The following is a 12,888-nucleotide window of genomic DNA, read 5'->3' as shown; positions in this document are numbered from 1 at the left end:
TGTACAATTTAATTTAATCCTCATAGCCACCCTATGGAAGTAAATTCTATTATGCAGATTTCACAGATAATGAAACTGAGACTCAAGAGAGATTAAGTTATTTGCCCAAAGTAAAAAAACTAGTTAGTGACAGGGCTAGGTCCAAATATCAGTGTCAGACTCAAAAGCTTATGATTACATATGTTAGGCAATATTACCTAATCCAAATTCATTTTCTCCAGTTTTAACCAGGCAAATAATGGACAAAAGCATCTGCTTTGTGGGTAGGATATTGGTGCTGGGAGAATGTCCAGGAGGCCTCTGATTCTGCTCAGAGATTATTTATATATCTTTGAGGACTTGTCTATCATCCACTTCTCAGGCAGAAGTGGTCCAGGGGGTTTCCAGCAGCTTAGAGAACACTATGCTTTCTAGGCCCTTCAGTTGAAGAAAGGCAGCAATGATGCATATGACATTCATTGTTTACCACATACAAAGCTCTACCAAACAATTGGCTGAAAGCTGAAGAGGTTGCCTGCAACTTGAAGGTTTGTTATCCAAACACTTCAAGCTTTCAGGTTTGGCAAGTAAAGGACTGGAGTGCTAAGTTTGCTTCTGGAATGTGATGCTATGTGCACCAGTCAGGGTCTAATCAAGTGAGAGAAACCACACAGTAATTTGAATATTAAAAAGTTGATGTAAAGAAATATCAACTATTATAATAGAGGATTAGAGTAATGAGAGATTGGCCTGGAAAAAGGAAAGAGAACTCTAAGAATATAGTAATAACAGATATAAGCAACAGCCGTTACACTCAAAATTGAAATAGAGGCCCAAGGAATGTCCTCCCTCATCCTCCCCGACCTCCATTCCAGAGGCTGAAATCTAGACATTGTGGAGAGAGCACAGCCATGGCCCAAAGACTAAAGAAGGAGTAGCTGCATTTGTGGAATTTGCTCTCTGGAACTTGCTATAAATCAACTCTCTAGGGTGCCAAGGAAAGATGTTCAGGAGGCAGTGTCTCTCTGGAGGCACTTACTGTCAAATTGCCAGTGGTGATGGGGGAAGCTGCTGGAAGTAGGATACTGCTGACTGCCGCATTTTGTGGGAGTCTGGTGTTAGAGAGGCTGCCTTATCTCCAGGAGCTGAGTGCTGGTGTAGCTGCATGCCCTGAAGGAGCAATGCTTGAGAAGCCAATTGTGCTTCATTAGCTGGCTGCTGGAAAAGCTGCCTATACTGCAGAAGACTGGTTCTGAATAAGCTGCCTACTCTGCAGGAGATGGGTGCTGTGGAAGCCATGGGTGCTGTGGAAGCCATGAGTGCTGTGGGAGCCTGGTGCTGGAGAAGCTACCTGTGCTGCAGGAGCATGCTAAGCCAAAGCATCAGAACCAGAATGGAAACCTCCTTCCTAAGCGTCAGAACCAGAATGGAAATCTCCTTCCTACTGCATTGTCTCTCCAGTGCTGTCTACTGACAAGATTTAACATTGAACCAGCTGGCAAAGGAAAAATATGTACAGGGCCCAGATCCATTTTTGCAAAGCAGACAATGAAGGGTGAATTTGGAGGTATGAGGCAAGACATTGATAATTGGTACATCATAGAAGAATGGTCTTTAAACTCTAGTATACTTAAACAACACCTGGGGGAGTATTTGTGAAAACTTCAGTCTTGGGACTGCACATTCTGGTTCAATGGATCTGAGGTTAACTGCTGGAATTCACAGTTTTCAGGTATTTCAGGTAATTATGATGGGTCATCTGCTACTACCAGTTTTCACTTAGATTATTGGAAAAAACCTCCCAATTGGTGTCCTTGATTCCCTTCTTATTCCTCTATGATCTATTTTTTTCACATAGCAGCCAAGTGATCCTGTTAAAATATGAGTTAGAATCACTGGGCTGCTCAAAATCTTTGGTGATTCCCATCTCACTAGGAGAAAAAGCTCAAGTCTTTACAAGGGCCTTCATAATTTGGACCCCCACTACCTCTCTCTTACTATTCTCTCCCTGGTTTACTGTACCTGGGCCATAATGGCCTTCTTGTGCCTTGAACACTCCAGGCACATCCCAGCCTGAGAACATGTGCTATTGCAATTCTTTCTTCTCAATGGGCTCTCCTCCCAGATTTCTGCAAAGCTCACACACTCACAGGCTTCTGGTCTTTTCTCAAAGGATACCTTTTCCTTTGGTATATATAGGTATATATAGCTCTTCCCTGACTGCCCTATTAATAATTGCACCTTCTTCCTCCCTCTTCCACTCTCTGCACTCAGGACACTCCCTAGGATTCCACGTGGGTTGATTTTTCTCCAAATCACTTACCACCATCTAACTTAATATATGTTCCACTTACTAATTTTGTTTATTTTCAGTCTTGTTCCACTGGAATGTAAACTCTATGAGATAAAAAATTTGTATGTGTTTTGTTCATGGCTGTGCTCTCCAGGGCTTTGAATGGTGCCTGGGACAATAGTTGCTCAAAGAATATTTGTTGAATGAATAAGTGCAGGCTGCACTTTGAGAAACTTCTCTGTAGAGTATATATATCATAAAGCTATTGTACGGGCAGCTGAGGGTCACAGTAGTTTTCCAGCACTTTAAAATCTTCACATGTGCAAACACTAGCATGAGCTTTTTCAAGGAGCCACCCCTCATGAAAACAGAGCCTTCTGGAGCAGTGTGGGTACAACGGACAAATAGAAGGTTCCTCCACCTACTTAGAAGGGTAAGAAAGCAGTCCAGTTTGTCAAAAGAGCATGTGGGGTTTTACACAGAAAATTATAATTATTCAAAATGACTATTTTTGAGAAAGGTCTGCATTCTCAGCCATATTTATCTTGGAAAATTTCTAGAGACCTCTGCATTTAGAAGACAAGTTTCCAGATACAAATACAGCAGGTCTGTCTGTCTTCTTCCAAGAGCCAACTTTTCTTGTTCTTGGAGGAAGGAAGCATGCCTCAGATTGGTACTTCCTCTGGGCTGTGGAAATTGTCCTCCATCTCCATCCCAATCAAACCTTTCCCGCCTGCTCTTAACGCTGAAGGACTGAGTGAATTCCAAGTGCGGCCTTGCCGAGTGAGTCATATCCCCATTTCATGTGATTTGGACCTTATTTAGCCAAGGACATTTAAGAGCTTCTGGATGAATTATTTAAGGAAAAGGCAAAGGGAGACTGAGAGGTAGATCCTGAGATTCAAGTTGAACTCGACAGAAAGAATGGGTTGGAGGTAAGAAAATAGGTTTAGCACATCCTGTACATGTGAGTTTGGAGGGTCGATCACCTAGACAGAAAAAAGTCTTTAGTCCTATTTTCAAGATAGAATTAGAGAAACACCATCTTGTGATTGTCAGAAGTTGGAGGAAAAACAATGACACAATTAGAGTTGATTTACAGTTAATAGGGTTATTAGGTCCATTTATAGGCTCCAAGCAATTTAATACTAGCATGACTACTTCATCTAATATTGACATGCTTACAAGGTATCAGCTACATACATATTATAATATTATGCTGTTGAGAAGACTCCACTCAAAGGCATGATAGCCTGAGAATATCCTGCTTTGAAAATTCATGAAGGGCTGAAAAATGTATTTTCCAGGAGTTGTCACCTCACCAAAGCTTTGAAAAATGCACTGGATTCTGAGGAGTTCAAATGGGAAACTCCCCACCAACCATCCTGAACCTTAAAACCATGATCACTCGATCATCATTTTATCATCGTCATTTCTAGAATGATGAGAGATTTGTCTGTCACATAGAAAACCAAATTATATAACGAAGAAGGGTTTAATGAGGCCACGGGACCCTCTGGTGCCTCTCAGCACCATAAGACAAGGAGGGTGAAAGGGTGTAGGTTCATCCCTTCCCTGGCCCAGTATCCCTGCTGGAATGATCTCTTGGTTTGTTTCACTTGCCTATACTGGTAATATGTGCTGTCTATATTGCCCAATCTAATGGCCAGTTCTCAGTCCATGTCCAAGCAGCATTTGACAGTGCCGATCACTCCCTTTGTCTTGGAATGCTTTTCTACCAGCCTGGACAACCCTCTTTTTTCATTGTTTATTTCTGTCACTGGTTGTATCTTTCCAGCCTCCTTTGTGGTCTCCTCCTCACGTCCTCAATATCTACCAGTTAGAAGGCCCAAGGATTAAGTGAAGACCTCTTCTCTGTTGTAATTAATCACTGCTGAGATAACTGCATTCAGGAACATGGTTTCAATACCATGTATCTTCTAAGAACTTCCAAAGTTATGTCTCAAGCCTCAACTCCTCCCTGAGCTCAGATAATAGACAACTTCATACTTAACACATCTACTTAGATGTCGGATAGGTATTTCAAATCCAACATTCTCCAAAACATGGCCCTGATGTCTACACCATTCAAAACACTTCTTCTAGTAGTTTCCCCAGCTTAGTTAATGATAAGCTCCTCTTTCTGTTGCTCAAAACCAAGAAGTAGTTATCCTTGACACTTTCTCTCATACCTCATGTCTGATCCATCAGCAAATCCTGTTGGCTCTGCCTTCAAAATAAATCTAAAATATGACCACTGCTTCCCACCTCCACTATCTTGATCCTAGCCAGGATGATCTCTTCTCCAGGTTACTACCAGCTTTCAACTGGTCATTCTGCTTCCATACTTGCTCTTTCGATACTGATCTAGTCTCAAGACAGTGGTTGGAGTGACACTTCTAAGGTGTAATTCACATTCCTTCTGCCAAAATGTTCCAGTAGCTTCCCATCTCCCTCAAGGTAAAAGCCAGAGCTCTGTGGTGGCCCCAAAGGCCCTGACCTCATTCCACCAACTCTCTAATCTAATTTCCTACTGCTGCCCTCCCCACTCACCTGACCCTCACCACACTGGTTCCTTGATGTTCATTGGACACACCAGTCCCATTCCCAGCTTAGGGCCTTTGCTTCTACTGCACATCCTGCCCTGGCGAGCTCTTCTCCCAAATGACTAAATGGCTTGCTTCCCCATTCTTTCAAGGTCTCTGCTCAAATGTCACCTTTTCTGCAATGGCGTCCCTGACCACCCTAAAAGACAGCCATCTGTCTTAGCCAGGTTTTGCTATGTACAGCGTGAATAATAGCAAATAATAAGACAATCCCCCACGTGTGTCTTACTGCCACTCCCCTTCCTGTCTCTCTGTGTCCCCCAGCTCTGCTCAATTTTCTCCAGTGACTGGTTTGTCTTACTTACTATGTGACGTAATATATATTTACTGGCTTATTTACTGTCTGTCTCCCTACGCTGAAATATAAGCTCCACAAGTGCAAAGGAACTTTATTGACTGTGTTCACTGCTGTATTCCAGTTGCCTAGAATAGCACCTGGCACAGAGAAAGTGTTCAATGAATATTCACGGAACTAATGAATATATAAATAGAAAACAGATAATGGTAGATTAGGATGTGCATACAGGATGGCCCTGTGAATTGAGGAGGGTTCGATGGAAATTGATGCCTTTAAGAGAACAAGTTCACAAGGGCAGTGATAGTGTCTCTCTCCTTGGAGAACTTGCAGCAAAGAGGTTAAATGCTGCATGTCCACAGTCAGTCTGGACTTGTGTTTAACTGGCCTGCCACTTACCAGCTGTTTGTCTTTAGACAAGATATTTAACCTTGCTAAATCTCAGTTTTTCTCAACTATAAACCAGGGATAGTAATAGAACCCACTTTGGGATTATTATGAAGAAAAATGTGTTAAAAATGTTTAGCATGGTACCTGAACATAGTAAGTGCTCAATAAACATTGCAATTATTATTTTTAATGTACAAAAGAACATGTTGGCTGGGTACCTAAAACATCAACAATGGTGAGCTTGAGGATTGGGATTGTGTATGATTTTTATTTTCTTCTTTTGGCTTGTATTTTCACATTTTTAAAATAATGAACAAGCATTATTTATTATATGAAAACAGATGAGAATGATTGTTTTTTAAAAAAGGATTAGACCAATGCAGCTGTGTTTTGCTTGGGTTAGGTCAAGTGGACCAATTTGAATGGGTTTGATGGTCTCCTCAGGTTCCTATGAGCCCTTTTATTCGGCTATTTCTAAGCCAAAGCGAGGGGGGTTGTGGTGCATGTAAACGCCAGTGTTCTGAGGACAAGAGTGGGAGGAGGAAAGAACAAGAGAAACTGGGGAAAAGCATTGAGATTATAAAGCTAAAGATGTCCACATGCTAAAGTGAGAAGTTTCTCAGGAATGGAAAACCAAACTTTGTATGTTCTCACTCATAAGTGGGAGCTAAGCTATGAAGATGCAAATGCATAAGAATGATACAATGGATGTTGGGGACTGGCGGGAAAGGGTGGGATGGGGGTGAGGGATAAAAGACTACACGTTGGATATAGTGTACACTGCTTGGGTGATGTGTGCACCAAAATCTCAGAAGTCATTGCTAAAGAACTTATTCATGTAAGCAAACACCACCTGTTTTCCCCAAACCTATTGAAATAATAAAAGAAAGTTAATATTAAACAAATAAAATAAGGAGTTTCTGAGTCTAGGTTTCCATTTCTTGGTTTGGAATGAATTTAACTTTAGGGGTCCTATGCTGGGAAAAAAGGAAACACAAATAAATTCCACTTTGGTTCTGGCATTAAAAGGTTTCGTGAGGAGGCAAAGCCTGAAAATGGGCTCTTGAGAGAACTGGATTGAGTGCGCCACAGCTCCAGATTCTCCAGAGCTAAGCTGCCCAATAACACATGAGCCCCATGTAATTTTAAATCTTCCAGTTGCCACTTTAAAAAGGAAAAAAAAACAGATCAAATTAATTTTAATAATATAGTTTATTTAACCCAATATATCCAATATATTATCACTTCAACATGAAATCAGTATGCAAAATTATTATTATTTTGATATTAAGCCTTCAAACCAGTTGCATGTTTACAGCACATCTCATTTCAGGCTTGTCACCTTCCAACTGCTCACCTGTGGCTCGTGGCCACTGTACAGGCTGGTACAGCTGTGGACTGTGCAGATCCCCCTCCAGGAATGGAGATTATCAGGAGTCAGCCTAAGTCCTCTCATTTTTCTCTTCTATCTTATCACTATCTCTTCTTGGAGGGCCTCGGATGTGTCTGGTCACTTCCTGCCAGGGCCATTCCCTGATGCTGCCAACCTTTCCCAGAAAAGGAGTGGCTCCTAGAAAGACAAGGCCTACCGAGAAATGCAGAGGGGCAGGAAGTGAGCCATTTCGAGGGCACTCCTGTGTCACCCTGTGCTGTTGGTGACAGGATACAGTGTATAGGTAGTGGATAGCTGGTTGCCAGCACAGGCTGGGTTGAGAAACCTCCAAGGTCTGCAGATGGCATGGGGAGGGCTAGGCAGGGAGAGGTGTGGGTTGGCCACCCGGCCGAGTACGTAACCTTCCTTTGTCTTTACTACCTTACAGCATTGCTGCCTGCTACTTCTCTCCCCAAGCCCAGCCTTCACACTTCTACACATGTAATAGCCGTGTGTTCCTTTTCTCCCAACTAAAAGGCAATTCAAGATAAAGAAATAAGTTGATCTTGCCTGGGGGGCTCAACTAGTACATTTGTCAACACTGGGGCTGGGGTTTAACTATAACTACCTACTTCATTTGTCACAAGGGTGTATTTATCTGTGTTTGGAAGATTTAATTTTTCCCCCACGAAGAACTGTATAAATAGGTCTAATGAGCCTTGAGGGCTCTCATTTGCTTTCAGAGTTTCCAGCAAGCTGGGAAGTCTCAGGGCACGCTCGCCTCTCAGGACTCTGTGGTGTCCACTACAAGGGGGGACTGGCGGAGCAGCATCATTCTCCTGGAGGGCACACACGGCCTTGGGATGCCCAGGTGCTCTCATTCAGGGGGCTTACGTTTGGGAATGTTTAATTAAGATGTTTTTTTCTCTTTACTTATGATAATCTGCATAATCTTTTGTTTGTGTAGCTGGCAAAGTGCTCTCCAGATAAAGAGAAGGGCGTAGTTAATATATATGAATAGAAGAGTAACACTGGGGGCTGCTTGCTCTGAACTGGATTGAGTGCGCCTCTCCATCCAGCCAGCATCCACTCCTGCCTTTCCTATATCATGTCTTTCTTTTATTGGGAGAGTTTCTGTCTAAGTAAGGGCCGGTGTTAGTTCCAGCAGCGTGTGTGCTGGGGGCTTGGGGTAGTGGTGTCGAGATAATGAGGATGAAACAGAGAGGGAGAGAGAATGTGAGGCTTTGGTTCAGAAAAGGGAGAGGAGTGACAGAGGATGTGTAGGGGGAGGAAAGGGAAAGAAGGGAAAGAAGATTTTTAAGAAATGAGAAAAAGGAAGATAATGAAGGCGGGGGGAGGATGGAGGGAGAAACATGAAAGGTTAAAGAGGGAATATCATAGATGTCTTTGATGGGAAAGGCCCCAGAAATCCCATTTTGGTTTCATAGCTGGGGAAACAGTGGGGAGCAAGGGAAGTGACTTGCCTGTGCCCAGCTACCCATGGTTACTGGCAGAGTGCGTGTTCTCATGCATGGCTCTGTCCTCAGTGGTACCTCCAGGAGGAAGAGTGGAGAGAGACATGCAGGGGGCTGTTTTAGAACTTGGTGGGTTCTTGTTTCAATTAGTGTGTCAACATTGATGATCTCGGGTGAGTCCTCTTTGTCCCCTTCCTCCTGACCACCATTGGTCATTGCAGCTCTGGCTACTTCTTTGCAACAAGTGCTCTCTATTCTGGTCTAAGTTTTCATATCACCTGGGTGAGATTAAGAAAGCAGAAACCCTGGTCACATTAAAAACAAAACCAGAAATAACTCTGCATACTTACCCCGTGTTAACTCCATTAGGAGTGCCTGTGCTTATTTCTTAAGCTCCCCATGTTACTAGAACACACTTTGAGAATTTATTTATGCATCACACACACACACAAAGTAGGGGGCCGTGGTACAGGTTCTACTCCAGCTCTGAAGCAGTGTGCTGTTTTACTCCTTGCCTTAGTTTTCTCTACAGAGGAATGGGCAGGTTGACCTGTTGACCTCTGACATCGGAGGCCCGCTTGGCTTCCACATCCTGTGACAGCAGAGGCAGAATGGTCTGGGGAAAAGAGCTTGAGCTGTCTACTACCTGTAACCAGACAATTTCTAAACTCTTTCTGGCCTCACTTTGCCCATCACTGAAGCAATAGGGCTCATCATTTCTACCTCATAGAATTTTAAGGTTGAGATCATTTTTATGAGGAAGTGGTCAGGAAAGCCTTGGTGAAGTATAGTGGGTACGGGTTTTAAATTTCATGTTTCTGGTTTGCTTGTTGTCTATTTCCTTACTCCTGTGACTTTTAGGCTGAAGCTGGATCATACTGGCTTGCCAAAGCTGATTTCCAACTTTGCTTAGTCATGTCTCCTTGGTAGCTTGAAATTGGCCATGGTGGGAGTGTTTATACCAAGGAAATTGGCTCACGCCTGTAATCCCGACATTTTGGGAGGCCGAAGTGGGTGGGTCACATGAAGTCAGGAGTTCGAGTCCAGCCTGACCAACATGGTGAAACGTCTACTCTACTATAATAAAAATACAAAAAGTAGCCACGCATGGTGGTGTGTGCCTGTAGTCCCAGCTACTCAGGAGGCTGAGGCAGAAAATCACTTGAACCTGGGAGGCGGAGGTTGCAGTGAGCTGAGATCACACCATAGCCCTCTAACCTGGGTGACAGAGTCAAACTCTGTCAAAATTAAAAAAAAAAAAAAGGAAGTTGGCAAATGTTGTAAATCAAGGCTTCTTTTCCTCCCTGAAAATTCAGTTGGGATACATTACCAGCACTCCACTGAACCTGACCTTCCTATTTTGTTTAGGTTTATTCTGATTTCTCTGGATTTTGAGCGTATTATTCTCTTTCGTAGTACCTGCTCATTTTGAGCTTACTGCATAAGTACTATGGATAGCATTGCCAGATAAAATACAGGGTGTCTAGTTCATTTTAATTTTAGATAAACAACAAATAATGTTTTAGTGTAAATATGTCCCATGCAATATTTTGGATGTATTCCTACCAAAAAATGTATTATTTATCTGAAATGGAAACTTACCAGGGGTGTCTTGTATTTTTCTTAGCTAAATCTATCTACCGTAGCTATGGAGAATCTAGACTTACAAGATACAGTTTCTGCCTGGAGATGCTTATGGTGTAGTAGAGAGTACTGACCTTACGAAATTTTAAATGAGAAGGTAAAGTGGGAACTTGGTACACTAAGATCCTCATCTACATCATCATGTACCCTTTATTCAATGTTTATTGAACAAGTATTCTATGCTGGGCACTATTCTAGGTTCTGGGGATTCCGCAGTAGACAAAACACAGACCCTTCTCACATAGCTTCTCGCTGGTTTGAGAGAGACAGATGATAAATAAGATTTTAAAAAACGACTTAAGATATTAGTGGTAAGCACTGTGAAGAAAAATAAAGCAGGGAAGGGACCTGGGGCAGGTAAGGGAACAAGCCTTTCTTAAAAAGAATGTTTAGCCGGGTGCAGTGAATCACGCCTGTAATCCCAGCACTTTGGGAAACCGAGGCGGGAGATCACTTGAGGTCGGGAGTTCCAGACCACCCTGGCCAATATGGTAAAACTCCGTCTCTACTAAAAATACAAAAATTAGACAGGCGTGGTGGCACGTGCCTGTAATCCTAGCTACTGGGAGGCTGAGACAGGAGAATCTCTTGAACCCTGGAGGTGGAGGTTGGAGGTTGCAGTGAGCTGAGATCCCGCCACTGCCCTCCAGCCTGGGTGACAGAGTGAGACTCCATCACAAAAAAAAAAAAAAAAAAAAAAAAAAAAAGTTCTAGGAGGAGGGTGCAGCTAGTGCAAAATCCCTTCACTGAGTCCTGGTCACATATCAGGCACGGTGCATGCTAAGTGCTTCATTTCCACAAGGTCATTTCATCCACGCAGTAGCCCTGTGTGGTAGGTATTCATCTCATTTGCCTTTGCATGTGAGTAAACCACAGACCTGCGAGGTTAAATCTCTTGCACAGCTACTCGGAGATGGAGCCTACTCTCTCCCACGCAAAGCGAGCTCTTAAGCTCCTGGCATTTTCTTTCCCACTGAGACCAGTTATAAAAGAGGCACTTCTGGATTTTCTCTCCTCTCAACCTCACCTGGCTCTGGGAGGATGTGGGAAGAGGCCCTGGCAGGCCTCAATGAGGCCTGTGTGCAGTGGGGCACCCCGCCTGCCCGGGAGGATAGCATCTTCCCTGCATTGTGGGCCTGCGGAGCACGCCTTCCTCTGCCCAGGAAGCCTGGTGGCCAGGCTTGGAGCTGTTCTCCCAGGCGCTGGGCTGGGGGTGGGGGCGGGAGGGGGGGTGTCACCCCGAGGTCCTACAGACGCTGACCTTGCACCTAAAAAGGATACATTGTTTTCAAACACAGCTTCCTATTCCTGCCAGATAAACCGCTACATTAACAATGCGTCCAGGTTGTAAAATGTTGGCCGGGGTTTCGTTTTTAGCAGCGAACTTTTTGTCAACAGATTGGCATTTTCCTCTCCATTCACCAGGGCTCAGCTCCCCTTTCAGGGCTGGGCACTGGCCCCTGGGTACCCAGAGATACACACACACTCAGGCTCGGTTCAGCCTTGCAGTGTTGATAAGGGTGTTATTATTAGACGTGGCCTCTGGAATCCCGGAGTTCATTCGCAAACAACGGCTCTTCTGGGTGAAATGAAAGAGCAGCTCCAGTTATCGCAGCAGCGGCGCGGATCCATTACCTCCCGGGCCTGTGAGTGCGGACCGCCCCTGACAGTTATCCCCGGAACCCCGGCTTGGAACCAGGGCCAGGACAAAGTGCATCTATCCGCCCCTCCCCGCCAGTCAGTCCCACTTCCCCACTCACTCTCTGGGATGTCCCCATCAGCAGGAGTCCTGACACAGGGTTAATTTGCCTCTGGGCCGGGGGTTCCACACCTTGCTTTTGCTCCATGCCATTTCCTGTCCCCTCCCCAGCCCCCTACCCCCTTATTCTTCTTCCCCACCGTCAAAGCTGAGCTGAGGACTTACCATACCCAGGGCGTCCTCTGTACTGCATATGGCCCTGAGCAATAACTTTGCAAAAATTGATTGCCTCTTATTTGTCGTTTTCTTCTTAAGGGTGCTTTAAGATTTGTATGTTTTTTTATCACAAAAATAAGTGCCCTCAAGTATTTTTATGTGGCTCCCCAGCCAGATGGTAAGCGGAGAATCTGATGCCTGTGGTGCCTAATAATAAAGTGCGAGGTGCTTGGGGGCAGAAAAAAGTGTCTCTTTTTCCCTGGTTGAGGTATAAAATATTTGCAGTCATATACAAAAATTGCACTCATCTTAGGTGTATGGCTCAATGTGTACTTATACATGCACATGCGTATATATGAACGTCTATTTGCTAACCAACACCCACATCAGGATTCAGAACATTTCCAACTTCCTCCAGCGTCTTTCCAGTCAATGCCTAGCCTGCCCCGAGATAACCACTGTTTTGACTGCTATGAGATGTCTTAAACGTCTCTTCACGCCACATGGCAAAGGCTTGATAAATTTCTTTTAAATTAAAACATATTATGCTGCAAAGCACTGTACTCAGTTGACCGGATGAGGTCTGCTATTGGCTCTTGGGGAATGAGTTAATCACGTTAGCCTGGGGTTGTATTTCAGTAGCTTTGCCCGTGCTGGATTTAAACACAGTGGAAACCAAGTTAAGGGCAGTGCCGTTCTGTATATCAGTATGCCCACTGAGCCAAGGAGACCCATTTATTTTTAATTGAATTAAATTGCTTACAAAATGAAAGTAGCATACTTTCATTCATATTTAATTACATACAGTGTTAAACAATGATCACCAAGAAAACTTTGCAGCTTATTTTTTTTTGTCTCTGCTTTATTACTTTGTTAAACAAGATACTCTTATTAGCTGTTTTATGCTTGGAATTTTAAG

The sequence above is a fragment of the Macaca mulatta genome, chromosome 1, assembly GCF_049350105.2.
Source record: "Macaca mulatta isolate MMU2019108-1 chromosome 1, T2T-MMU8v2.0, whole genome shotgun sequence".
Taxonomy (NCBI): domain Eukaryota; kingdom Metazoa; phylum Chordata; class Mammalia; order Primates; family Cercopithecidae; genus Macaca; species Macaca mulatta.
This window is presented reverse-complemented; position numbering follows the sequence as displayed.